Source organism: Ranitomeya variabilis, chromosome 2, assembly GCF_051348905.1.
Source record: "Ranitomeya variabilis isolate aRanVar5 chromosome 2, aRanVar5.hap1, whole genome shotgun sequence".
Lineage (NCBI taxonomy): Eukaryota > Metazoa > Chordata > Amphibia > Anura > Dendrobatidae > Ranitomeya > Ranitomeya variabilis.
In genome coordinates this window covers 642,938,199-642,952,757 of record NC_135233.1, presented here as the reverse complement: position 1 = coordinate 642,952,757, position 14,559 = coordinate 642,938,199, and the positions used below count along the sequence as shown (strand labels likewise).

General features: G+C 43.8%; 1 protein-coding gene across 4 annotated transcripts in view; it reads right to left on the bottom strand.

Annotated features, from left to right (window-relative positions):
- The window catches only part of TBCE (tubulin folding cofactor E), a 266,118-nt gene extending 252,521 nt beyond the window's left edge, over window positions 1–13,597 (bottom strand). For 2 of the 4 annotated variants that reach the window (XM_077289136.1, XM_077289135.1), the window contains exon 1: window positions 13,478–13,597. The gene's annotated coding sequence lies outside the window, so the exon portion shown is untranslated. Of the gene's footprint in view, window positions 1–13,312 lie in introns of all 4 variants that reach the window. The other 2 variants (XM_077289138.1, XM_077289137.1) reach the window with 2 other exon arrangements.
- Window positions 13,598–14,559: the final 962 nt, after the last annotated feature.

Below are 14,559 nucleotides of genomic sequence, written 5' to 3'. Positions count from 1 at the left end.
TCTGCATTTCAAATGTCACTACTTCCCTTCCGAGCCCTGACGTGCGCCCAAACAGTGGTTTACCCCCACATATGGGGTATCACTGTACTCACAACAAACTGGGCAACAAACATTGGGGCCCAATTTCTCCTGTTACCCTTGTGAAAATAAAAAATTGCTTGCTAAAACATCTTTTTTGAGGAAAGAAAAATGATTTTTTATTTTCACGGCTCTGCGTTATAAACTTCTGTGAAGCACTTGGGGGTTCAAAGTGCTCACCACACATCTAGATAAGTTCCTTGGGGGGTCTAGTTTCCAAAATGGAGTCACTTGTGGGGAGTTCCTACTGTTTAGGCACATCAGGGGCTCTGCAAATGCAACGTGACGCCCGCAGAGCATTCCATCAAAGTCTGCATTCCAAAACGTCACTACTTCCCTTCCGAGCCCCGGCATGTGCCCAAACAGTGGTTTACCCCCACATATGGGGTATCAGCGTACTCAGGAGAAACTGGGCAACAACTTTTGGGGTCCAATTTCTCCTGTTACCCTTGCAAAAATAAAAAATTCTGGGCTAAAAAAATATTTTTGAGGAAAGGAAACACATTTATTATTTTCACGGCTCTGCGTTATAAACTTCTGTGAAGCACTTGGGGGTTCAAAGTGCTCACCACACATCTAGATAAGTTCCTTGGGGGGTCTAGTTTCCAAAATGGAGTCACTTGTGGGGAGTTCCTACTGTTTAGGCACATCAGGGGCTCTGCAAATGCAACGTGACGCCCGCAGAGCATTCCATCAAAGTCTGCATTCCAAAACGTCACTACTTCCCTTCCGAGCCCCGGCATGTGCCCAAACAGTGGTTTACCCCCACATATGGGGTATCAGCGTACTCAGGAGAAACTGGACAACAACTTTTGGGGTCCAATTTCTCCTGTTACCCTTGCAAAAATAAAAAATTCTGGGCTAAAAAAATATTTTTGAGGAAAGGAAACACATTTATTATTTTCACGGCTCTGCGTTATAAACTTCTGCGAAGCACTTGGGGGTTCAAAGTGCTCACCACACATCTAGATTAGTTCCTTGGGAGGTCTAGTTTCCAAAATGGGGTCACTTGTTAGGGAGCTCCAATGTTTAGGCACACAGGGGCTCTCCAAACGTGACATGGTGTCCGCTAATGATTGGAGCTAATTTTCCATTCAAAAAGCCAAATGGCGTGCCTTCCCTTCCGAGCCCTGCCGTGTGCCCAAACAGTGGTTTACCCCCACATATGGGGTATCATCGTACTCAGGACAAACTGGACAACAACATTTGGGGTCCAAATTCTCCTGTTACCCTTGTGAAAATAAAAAATTGCTTGCTAAAACATCTTTTTTGAGGAAAGAAAAATGATTTTTTTATTTTCACGGCTCTGCGTTGTAAACTTCTGTGAAGCACTTGGGGGTTGAACGTGCTCACCACACATCTAGATAAGTTCCTTGGGGGGTCTAGTTTCCAAAATGGGGTCACGTGTAGGGGAGCTCCAATGTTTAGGCACACAGGGGCTCTCCAAACGCGACATGGTGTTCGCTAACGATTGGAGCTAATTTTCCATTCAAAAAGTCAAATGGCACGCCTCCCCTTCCGAGCCTTGCCGTGCACCCAAACAGTGGTTTACCCCCACATATGAGGTATCAACATACTCAGCAGAAATTGCCCAACAAATTTTAGGATCCATTTTATCCTGTTGCCCATGTGAAAATGAAAAAATTGAGGCTAAAAGAAATTTTGTGTGAAAAAAAAGTACTTTTTCATTTTTACGGATCAATTTGTGAAGCACCTGAGAGTTTAAAGTGCTCACTATGCTTCTAGATAAGTTCCTTGGGGGGTCTACTTTCCAAAATGGGGTCACTTGTGGGAGCGCTCCAATGTTTAGGCACACGGGGGCTCTCCAAACGTGACATGGTGTCTGCTAGCGATGGAGATAATTTTTCATTCAAAAAGTCAAATGGCGCTCCTTCCCTTCCGAGCCTTACCATGTGCCCAAACAGTGGTTTACCCCCACATGTGAGGTATCAGTGTACTCAGGAGAAATTGTCCAACAAATTTTAGGATCCATTTTATCCTGTTGCCCATGTGAAAATGAAAAAAATTGAGGCTAAAATAATTTTTTTGTGAAAAAAAAGTACTGTTTCATTTTTACAGATCAATTTGTGAAGCACCTGGGGGTTTAAAGTGCTCACTATGCTTCTAGATAAGTTCCTTGGGGGGGTCTAGTTTCCAAAATGGGGTCACTTGTGGGGGAGCTCCAATGTTTAGGCACACGGGGGCTCTCCAAACGCGACATGGTGTCCGCTAAAGATTGGAGCCAATTTTTCATTCAAAAAGTCAAATGGCGCTCCTTTCCTTCCAAGCCCTGCTGTATGCCCAAACAGTGGTTTACCCCCACATATGAGGTATCAGCGTACTCAGGACAAATTGGACAACATCGTTCGTGGTCCAGTTTTTCCTTTTACCCTTGGGAAAATAAAAAAATTGTTGCTAAAATATCATTTTTGTGACTAAAAAGTTAAATGTTCATTTTTTCCTTCCATGTTGCTTCTGCTGCTGTGAAACACCTGAAGGGTTAATAAACTTCTTGAATGTGGTTTTGAGCACCTTGAGGGGTGCAGTTTTTAGAATGGTGTCACTTTGGGGTATTTTCAGCCATATAGAACCCTCAAACTGACTTCAAATGTGAGGTGGTCCCTAAAAAAAATGGTTTTGTAAATTTTGTTGTAAAAATGAGAAATCACTGGTCAAATTTTAACCCTTATAACTTCCTAGCAAAAAAAAAATTTGTTTCCAAAATTGTGCTGATGTAAAGTAGACATGTGAGAAATGTTATTTATTAACTGTTTTGTGTCACATACCTCTCTGGTTTAACAGAATAAAAATTAAAAATGTGAAAATTGCGAAATTTTCAAAATTTTCGCCAAATTTCCATTTTTTTCACAAATAAACTCAGAAATTATCGACCTAAATTTACCACTATCATGAAGCCCAATATGTCACGAAAAAACAATCTCAGAATCGCTAGGATCCGTTGAAGCGTTCCTGAGTTATTACCTCATAAAGGGACACTGGTCAGAATTGCAAAAAACGGCAAGGTCATTAAGGCCAAAATAGGCTGGGTCATGAAGGGGTTAACATAGGAACCCTTCTTTGATATCACCTTCACAATTCTTGCATCCATTGAACTTGTGAATTTTTGGGGGAGTTTCTGCTTGTATTTCTTTGCATGAAGTCAGAATAGCCTCCCAGAGATGCTGTCTTGATGTGAACTGCCTCCCACCCTCATAGATCTTTTGCTTGATGATACTCCAAAGCTTCTCTATAGGGCTGTGGTCAGGGGAAGATGGTGGCCACACCATGAGTTTATCTCCTTTTATGCCCATAGCAGCCAATGACTCAGAGGTATTCTTTGCAGCATGAGATGGTGCATTGTCATGCATGAAGATGATTTTACTCCTGAAGGCACGTTTCTGCTTTTTATACCATGGAAGAAAGTTGTCAGTCAGAAACTCTATATACTTTGCAGAGGTCATTTTCACACCTTCAGGAGGTGGAGGTCATTTCCTCCACCTCCTTGCTGACATTGCAGCCTTGTTGGGACATGGTTGCTATCCACCAACCATCCACTACTCCATCCATCTGGACCATCCAGGGTTGCTCAACACTCATCAGTAAACAAGACTGTTTGAAAATTAGTCTTCATGTATGTATGGGCCGACTGCAACCGTTTATGCTTGTGAACACTCTTTAGGGGTGGCCGAATAGTAGGTTTATGCACCACAGCAAGCCTTTGAAGGATCCTACACCTTGAGGTTCGAGAGACATCAGAGGCAACAGCAGCTTCAAATAACTATTTGCTGCTTTGTAATGGTATTTTGGCAGCTGCTCTCTTAATCCAATGAATTTGTCTGGCTGAAACCTTCTTCATTATGCCTTTATCTGCATGAACTCTGTCTGTGCTCTGTTTCAGTCACAAATCTCTTCACAGTATGATGATCACTTAAGTTTTTGTGAAATATCTAATGTTTTCCTACCTTGTCCAAGGCATTGCACTATCTATCGCTTATCAGAAGCAGAGAGATTATATATATATATATATATATATATATAGCATCGTGATTCCTCACTAATCCCGCCCCCTGCACAGTAACTCCGCCCCCCACCACACATAATCCTGCCCCCCACCCCATCACCACACATAAAGCCCGCCCCCCCACCCCAACACATAATCCCGCCCCCACCACATCACCACACAATCCCGCCCCCCCACCCCATTAGCACACATAATCCCACCCGATTACCACACATATTCCCGCCCCCCACCACATTTCCACATATAATCCAGCCCCACATCACATTACCACACATAATCACGCGCCCCCAACACATCATCACACATAATCCCGCCCCCCCACCCCAACACGACACATAATCCCGCCCCCCACCACATCACCACACATAATCTCGCCCCCCCAACACATTACTACACATAATCCCGCCCCCACCACATTACCACACATAATTCCGCCCCCAACACATCACCACACTATTGTTATTAACTTCATTTTAAGTTAATTTACCACCTGCGTAAGCGCTATTGAATGTTGTAATTATTTACTTTAGTTTAATCACTAGCAGCGTTAATTAGATAGCAATGAGCGTGCCGAGCGTTAGCTGGCTGGAAACATCTAGTTTCCCATATTGCTTGAAACCTGTGGCCTGCTTAATAATGTGGAATATCATTTTTAAGTAGTTTTCCTTTAATTAGAATCACCTGGAAAACTAATTATCACATGTGTTTCAGATTGATTTCAGAGATCCATTGAGCCCTGAGACACAATGCCATCCACGAGTTTATTTGAAAAACAAAACAATTAAATCTTTATGACATAAATCCAATTTGCATAATAATTTGGAACACAGTGTAATATATACAGGTCCTTCTCAAAAAATTAGCATATAGTGTTAAATTTCATTATTTACCATAATGTAATGATTACAATTAAACTTTCATATATTATAGATTCATTATCCACCAACTGAAATTTGTCAGGTCTTTTATTGTTTTAATACTGATGATTTTGGCCTACAACTCCTGATAACCCAAAAAACCTGTCTCAATAAATTAGCATATTTCAACCGTCCAATCAAATAAAAGTGTTTTTTAATAACAAACAAAAAAACCATCAAATAATAATGTTCAGTTATGCACTCAATACTTGGTCGGGAATCCTTTGGCAGAAATGACTGCTTCAATGCGGCGTGGCATGGAGGCAATCAGCCTGTGACACTGCTGAGATGTTATGGAGGCCCAGGATGCTTCAATAGCGGCCTTAATCTCATCCAGAGTGTTGGGTCTTGCGTCTCTCAACTTTCTCTTCACAATATCCCACAGATTCTCTATGGGGTTCAGGTCAGGAGAGTTGGCAGGCCAATTGAGCACAGTAATACCATGGTCAGTAAACCATTTACCAGTGGTTTTGGCACTGTGAGCAGGTGCCAGGAAGCATGAAGTGCTCCAAAATCTCCTGATAGCTAGCTGCATTGACCCTGCCCTTGATGAAACACAGTGGACCAACACCAGCAGCTGACATGGCACCCCACACCATCACTGACTGGGTACTTGACACTGGACTTCAGGCATTTTGGCATTTCCTTCTCCCCAGTCTTCCTCCAGACTCTGGCACCTTGATTTCCGAATGACATGCAAAATTTGCTTTCATCAGAAAAAAGTACTTGGGACCACTTGGCAACAGTCCAGTGCTGCTTCTCTGTAGCCCAGGTCAGGCGCTTCTGCCGCTGTTTATGGTTCAAAAGTGGCTTTACCTGGGGAATGCGGCACCTGTAGCCCATTTCCTGCACACGCCTGTGCACGGTGGCTCTGGATGTTTCCACACCAGACTCAGTCCACTGCTTCCTCAGGTTCCCCAAGGTCTGGAATCGGTCCTTCTCCACAATCTTCCTCAGGGTCCGGTCACCTCTTCTCGTTGTACAGCGTTTTCTGCCACATTGTTTCCTTCCAACAGACTTACCATTGAGGTGCCTTGATACAGCACTCTGGGAACAGCCTATTTGTTGAGAAATTTCTTTCTGGGTCTTACCCTCTTGCTTGAGGGTGTCAATGATGGCCTTCTTGACATCTGTCAGGTCGCTAGTCTTACCCATGATGGGGGTTTTGAGTAATGAACCAGGCAGGGAGTTTTTAAAAGCCTCAGGTATCTTTTGCATGTGTTTAGAGTTAATTAGTTGATTCAGAAGATTAGGGTAATAGGTCGTTTAGAGAACCTTTTCTTGATATGCTAATTTATTGAGACAGGTTTTTTGGGTTATCAGGAGTTGTAGGCCAAAATCATCAGTATTAAAACAATAAAAGACCTGACAAATTTCAGTTGGTGGATAATGAATCTATAATATATCAAAGTTTAATTGTAATCATTACATTATGGTAAATAATGAAATTTAACACTATATGCTAATTTTTTGAGAAGGACCTGTATACTAGATGTTTCCAGCCAGCTAATGCTCGGCCCGCTCATTGCTATCTAATTAACGCTGCTGGTGATTAAACTAAAGTAAATAATTACAACATTCAATAGCGCTTACGCAGGTGGTAATTTAACTTAAAATGAAGTCAATAACAATAGTGTGGTGATGTGGTGGGGGGTGGGATTATGTGTGGTGATGTGGTGGGGGGTGGGATTATGTGTTATAATGGGGTGGGGGCGGGATTATGCATGGTGATGTTTTGGGGGCAGGATTGTGTGTGGCAATGGGGTGGGAAGGGCGGGATTATGTGTGGTGATGTGGTAGGTGGGCAGGATTATTTGTGGTGATGTGGTGGGAGGGCGGGATTATGTGTGGTGATGTGGTGGGGGGCGGGATTATGTGTGGTAAGGTGGTGGGGGGCGGGATTGTGTGGTAAGGTGGTGGGGGGGCGGGATATCTGTGATAATGTGGTGGGGGCGGGATTATGTGTGGTGATGTGGTGGGGGAGGGATTATGTGTGGTGATGTGTGGGGGGCAGGATTATGTGTGGTGATGTGTGGGGGGCAGGATTATGTGTGGTAATATGGTGGGGGGTGGGATTATGTGTGGTAATGTGGTGGGGGAGCGGGATTATGTGTGGTGATGTGTTGAAGGGGCGGGATTATGTGTGGTGATGTGGTGGGGGGGCGGGATTGTGTGTGGTGATGTGGTGCGGATTGTGTGTGGTAATGGGGTGGGGGGCAGGATTGAGTGTGGTGATGTGGTGGGGGGCGGAGCTACTGTGCAGGGGGCGGGATTAGCGAGTAATCACGATGATAGATATATATATATATATATATATATATATATATATATATATATATATATATATATATATATATATATATATATATATATATACACACGGTTGTAGCCAAAAGTATTGACACCCCTGCAATTCTGTCAGATAATACTCAGTTTCTTCCTGAAAATGATTGCAAACACAAATTCTTTGGTATTATTATCTTCATTTAATTTGTCTTAAATGAAAAAACACAAAAGAGAATGAAGGAAAACATTGATCATTTCACACAAAACTCCAAAAATGGGCCAGACAAAAGTATTGGCACCCTCAGCCTAATACTTGGTTGCACAACCTTTAGAAAAAAAAAACTGCGACCAACCGCTTCCGGTAACCATCAATGAGTTTCTTACAATGCTCTGCTGAAATTTTAGACCATTCTTCTTTGGCAAACTGCACACCAGGTCCCTGATATTTGAAGGGTGCCTTCACAAACTGCCATTTTTAGATCTCTTCACAGGTGTTCTATGGGATTCAGGTCTGGACTCATTGCTGGCCACCTTAGAAGTCTCCAGTGCTTTCTCTCAACCCATTTTCTAGTGCTTTTTTAAAGGGAACCTATCACCCCGTTTTTTTCGGTATGAGATAAAAATACTGTTAAATAGGGCCTGAGCTGTGCATTACAATAGTGTAGTTTGTGGACCCCGATTCCCCACCTATGCTGCCGAAATACGTTACCAAAGTAGTCATTTTCGCCTGTCAATCAGGCTGGTCAGGTCGGATGGGCGTGGCTTCTTCCCCCAGATATTGCGTAGTTTTCCGTTGGTGGCGTAGTGGTGTGCGCATGTCCAAGGTCCCCAATCCTGCACGGGGGGGTGAAAATAGCAGCGATGTCCGTTATTCCATTGGTGGTCGGTGGGCGCGGCCATCTTCCTTTGGCCGCGCGTGCGCAGAAGCGGCGCTCTGCTGGCCGCGGCTTCAGGAAAATGGCCGCGGGATGCCGCGCGTGCGCAGATGGAGATCGCGGCGGCCATTTTCCTGAAGCCGCGGCCAGCAGAGCGCCGCTTCTGCGCACGCGCGGCCAAAGGAAGATGGCCGCGCCCACCGACCAATGGAATAACGGACATCGCTGCTATTTTCACCCCCCCGTGCAGGATTGGGGACGTTGGACATGCGCACACCACTACGCCACCAACGGAAAACTACGCAATATCTGGGGGAAGAAGCCACGCCCATCCGACCTGACCAGCCTGATTGACAGGCGAAAATGACTACTTTGGTAACGTATTTCGGCAGCATAGGTGGGGAATCGGGGTCCACAAACTACACTATTGTAATGCACAGCTCAGGCCATATTTAACAGTATTTTTATCTCATACCGAAAAAAACGGGGTGATAGGTTCCCTTTAAGTGTGTTTTGGGTCATTGTCCTGCTGGAAGACCCATGACCTCTGAGGGAGACCCAGCTTTCTCACACTGGGCCCTACATTATGCTGCTAAATTTGTTGGTAGTCTTCAGACTTCATAATGCCATGCACACGGTCAAGCAGTCCAGTGTCAGGGGGGGCAGCAAAGCAACCCCAAAACATCAGGGAACCTCCGCCATGTTTGACTGTAGGGACCGTGTTCTTTTCTTTGAATGCCTCTTTTTTTCTCCTGTAAACTATGTTGATGCCTCTGCCCAAAAAGCTCTACTTTTGTCTCATCTGACCAGAGAACATTCTTCCAAAACGTTTTAGGCTTTTTCAGGTAAGTTTTGGCAAACTCCAGCCTGGCTTTTTTATGTCTCGGGGTAAGAAGTGGGGTCTTTCTGGGTCTCCTACCATACAGTCCCTTTTCATTCAGACGCCGACGGATAGTACGGGTTGACACTGTTGTACCCTCGGACTGCAGGGCAGCTTCAACTTGTTTGGATGTTAGTCGAGGTTCTTTATCCAACATCCGCACAATCTTGCATTGAAATCTCTTGTCAATTTTTCTTATCCGTCTACATCTAGGGAGGTTAGCCAGAGTGCCATGGGCTTTAAACTTCTTGATGACACTGCGCACGCTAGACACAGGAACATTCAGGTCTTTGGAGATGGACTTGTAGCTTTGAGATCGCTCATGCTTCCTCACAATTTGGTTTCTCAAGTCCTCAGACAGTTCTTTGGTCTTCTTTCTTTTCTCCATGCTCAATGTGGTACACACAAGGACACAGGACAGAGGTTGAGTCAACTTTTATCCATGTCAGCTGGCTGCAAGTGTGATTTAGTTATTGCCAACACCTGTTAGGTCCCACAGGTAAGTTACAGGTGCTGTTAATTACACAAATTAGAGAAGCATCACATGATTTTTCGAACAGTGCCAATACTTTTATCCACCCCCTTTTTTTATGTTTGGTGTGCAATTATATCCAATTTGGCTTTAGGAAAATTCTTTTAGTGTTTTTTCATTTAAGACAAATTAAATGAAGATAATAATACCAAACAATTTGTGTTTGCAATCATTTTCAGGAAGAAACTGAGTATTATCTGACAGAACTGCAGGGGTGTCAATACTTTTGGCCACAACTGTATATACAGTACAGACCAAAAGTTTGGACACACCTTCTCATTTAAAGATTTTTCTGTATTTGCATGACTATGAAAATTGTACATTCACGCTGAAGGCGTGTGGAATTATATACTTAACAAAAAAGTGTGAAACAACTGAAATTATGCCTTATATTCTAGGTTCTTCAAAGTAGCCACCTTTTGCTTTGATGACTGCTTTGCACACTCTTGGCATTCTCTTGATGAGCTTCAAGAGGTAGTCACCGGTAATGGTCTTCCAACAATCTTGAAGGCGTTCGCAGAGATGCTTAGCCCTTGTTGGCCCTTTTGCCTTCACTCTGCAGTCCACCTCACCCCAGTTCAGGTCTGGTGACTGTGGAGGCCAGGTCATCTGGCATAGCACCCCATCACTCTCCTTCTTGGTCATATAGCCCTTACACAGCCTGGAGGTGTGCTTAGGGTCATTGTCCTGTTGAAAAATAAATGATGGTCCAACTAAACGCAAACCGGATGGAATAGCATGCCGCTGTAAGGTGCTGTGGTAGCCATGCTCGTTCAGTATGCCTTCAATTTTGAATAAATTCCTAAGGCTGCTTTCACACTAGCGTCAGTATGGGCCCGTCGCAGTGCGTTGGGCCGACGTACCAACGCATGCTGTGAAAGAAATGCCCGACGTGGGCAGCGGAAGCAGTCTTACAACGCTTCCGCTGCCCCATTGCAAGGTCCGGGGAGGAGGGGGCGGAGTTTCGGCCGCGCATGCGCGGTCGAAAATGGCGGACTCGACGCACAAAAAAACGTTACACGTAACTTTTTTGTGGCGGCGGTCCGTGTGGCAATACGTTGGTAATGTTAGTCTATGGGGAAAAAACGCATCCTGCAGACAACTTTGCAGGATGCGTTTTTTCTCCTGAACGACGCATTGCAATGTATTGCAAATGATGCTAGTGTGAAAGTAGCCTAACAGTGCCACCAGCAAAGCACCCCCACACCTCCTCCTCCATGCTTCACGGTGGGAACCAGGCATGTAGAGTCCATCTGTTCACCTTTTCTGCGTCGCATAAAGACACGGTGGTTGGAACCAAAGAACTCAAATTTGGACTCATCAGACCAAAGCACAGATTTCCACTGGTCTAATGTCCATTCCTTGTGTTCTTTAGCCCAAACAATTCTCTTCCGCTTGTTGCCTATCCATAGCAGTGGTTTCCTAGGAGCTATTTTACCATGAAGGCCTGCTGCACAAAGTCTCCTCTTAACAGTTGTTCTAGAGATGTGTCTGCTGATAGAACTCTGTGTGGCATTGACCTGGTCTCTCATCTGAGCTGCTGATAACCTGCGATTTCTGAGGCTGGTGACTCTGATAAACTTATCCTCAGAAGCAGAGATGACTCTTGGTCTTCCTTTCCTGGGGCGGTCCTCATGTGAGCCAGTTTCTTTGTAGCGCTTGATGGTTTTTGCCACTGGACTTGGGGACACTTTCAAAGTTTACCCAATTTTTTGGAGTCACTGACCTTCATTTCTTAAAGTAATGATGGCCACTCGTTTTTCTTTACTTAGCTGCTTTTTTCTTGCCATAATACAAATTCTAACAGTCTATTCAGTAGGACTATCAGCTGTGTATCCACCAGACTTCTGCACAACACTACTGATGGTCCCAACACCATTTATAGGGTAAGAAATCCCACTTATTAAACCTGACAGGGCACACCTGTGAAGTGAAAACCATTCCCGGTGTGCAAAGCAGTCATCAAAGCAAAAGGTGGCTACTTTGAAGAACCTAGAATATAAGACATAATTTCAGTTGTTTCACACTTTTTTGTTAAGTATATAATTCCACATGTGTTAATTCATAGTTTTGATGCCTTCAGTGTGAATGTACAATTTTCATAGTCATGAAAATACAGAAAAATCTTTAACCCCTTCATGACCCAGCCTATTTTGACCTTAATGACCTGGCCGTTTTTTGCAATTCTGACCAGTGTCCCTTTATGAGGTAATAACTCAGGAACGCTTCAACGGATGCTAGCGGTTCTGAGAATGTTTTTTCGTGACATATTGGGCTTCACGTTAGTGGTAAATTTAGGTGATGTCCCGGTCACCATTGACAGTGGCATCAGAGGGGTTAAATGTCCGTGATCGGTGCTAGCACTGATCATGGCCTTTTTTTGCAGCCGTTTGTGGTGGCGCTCAACGTGAACCCGCGCAATTGCGGCACCATATGTATATAGTTGTCTTTGCAGAAACACAGCTCCCGCAGAGCAATATATATACAGCGCATGTCGAGAAGGGGTTAAAAAATAACACAACAAAGTTCAAATCATACCCTTTTTCCACCCAATAAAAATTAAGATATTAAAAACATAAAAAAATAAACATGTGGCATCACCGCTTTCAGAAAAGTCCTATCAAAATATAAAAATAATTAACTCTGTTAACACTGTAGAACAAAACAAAACAAAAAAATTCACACCAAATTTGTTCTTTTTTTGGTCACTGCAATTCCACACAAAATACTGTAACAAGCGATCAAAATGTCACATCTATCCCAAAATAGCATCAATAGAAACATCTTGTCCAGCAAAAAATAAGCAGTCACACCTCCGCTGTATAGACCGAAGAATAAAAAAAAGTTATTAAAACTTCCGATTTTTATTTTTTTTTATTACCACTAATGTAATGAAATTAACAGGATGTTTGATATCTCCATAATCGTACTGATGAGCAGAACCATAAATATACGTTGTAAAAACAATTCCCACAAATAATGTCAGAAATGCTTATGTTTTCCGCAATTTCTCCGCACTTGGATATTTTTCCCCCCGTTTTTGAGTATACTGTGCGGTAAAATAAATGGTATAATGCAAATGTACAACTCGTTCTGCAAAATACAAGCCTCATATGTCTGAGGACAGAAAAAATAAAAGAGCTATGGTTGTGGGAAGACGGGGAGGAAAAAATAAAACGCATCGTGAAGGGGTTAAATATGTTGAGGGGTACAGTTTTTAAGATCGCATCACTTTTGGGTGTTTCCCACGAAATAGGCCCCTCACAGTCCACTCTAAAGGGATAGCGAAGCTTTCTTTTAACATCGCCAGAAAATAAGAGCCAGCTGGAAAATGGCGCCGACGGCACATCCACACCCGGGAAATGTTATTATTTGTGTGCGCTGACCATTTTCTACAAGGGAATAAAAATTCTAAGTTTGAAAATTCCACCAAATTTCCACGTATTTCATAAATAAATGCAGATTGCACCGACCTAAATTTACCACTAACATAAAGTACAACGTGTCACGAAAACACAGCGTCAGAATCGCCGGGATATATAGAAGCGTTCCAGAGTTATTACCTCAAAGTGACTCTGGGCAGGTTTGTAAAATGAGGCTGTCTTTAAGGAGTTAAACTATCAAATGCGACCCACTGGTAACCAACAGGTTAACAGCACAGAACTGGTTCCCAGTGCCCAGACGGCCGTGGGGCGGAGGGGGTTAACCGCCTAGTCTTCTCACCGGAGCCGCAGCCTGCTGTGGAGCCAGGTCACACACTACTGCCGGCACCGCACAGGGAGCAGGGCGATGTCAGCAGGCTGATGCTCGGATGCACATGTTGTTCTATACACATAAAGCTTTGTTTAAGAAAAAAAAAACAGCGGTAACCCAGTACAGTACACCCACCAGCTGCAGCGCCGCTAGGATGCAGACGTTCTTGCTGCACTATCTTCCTGGTCCCCACATTATTTATTTCCGGGTTCAACGTCATGACGTCACCAGCAACCACGCTCTTCATGGTGGAACTAGAACTAATGTTACTAGAACGACCGAGAGTGAAGACCTCTTCCGCCATCTAGTGGCAACTTTGCATATAGCAGCGCACCAGACGTGCGTTGATAAGTCAGCGCTATGCCCCAAGAAAGAATCTGTGGAATCGCGAAATCAGATCGTTTCGTTACAATTTATAGCAACTAGTGACCTAAATAGGAAAAATATTTCACCTAAATGGGTATAAAGCTAAATAATATCAGGAAAAACAAATTTATCCAATAATTTTCATTCAGAAAGCTGAAAAATGGAAAACCAAAGTCCGGAGTTGGTAAATCAGCCTGGTACCGGTTACACAAGCGAAAACGCCTGGAACCAGCAGTTCGAGAAGGTTCTTTGTGCGGGACTCCAAATGACTGTCAGAAGATTGAGTTGTGGTGCTTAATCACACTCAGGCGGCAGGACAGAGATGGGCCAAGCAGACAGAGGCCCATGGACCGTTCCCTAGCAAATGTTTAGGGCCCTGGGTGCTTGTAGTGGCATGGACCTTTAAATCTGTAACAGTCATGGTGCATTTTATAGATTGTGAAGAGCCGCAGATGATTTAATTCGAGGTACAGCACCGCTAAGGCACCCAGGGCCCGAAAAGCCATATACAGTTGGTAGGATAAGGGTATGTGTCCACGTTCAGGATTGCATCAGGATTTGGTCAGGATTTTCCATCAGTATTTGTAAGCCAAAACCAGGAGTGGGTGATAAATACAGAAGTGGAGCATATGTTTCTATTATACTTTTCCTCTAATTGTTCCACTCCTGGTTTTGGCTTACAAATACTGATGTAAAATCCTGACCAAATCCTGATGCAATCCTGAACGTGGAAACATACCCTTATAGGAACTTCTTGCTAGCAGTTGAACTGAGAATTTTAGGAAGGACTTCATGATGGGACTGTATCTGGAGGGGCTGAGAGGATCGATGTACTGCAAGATGAGGGTGTG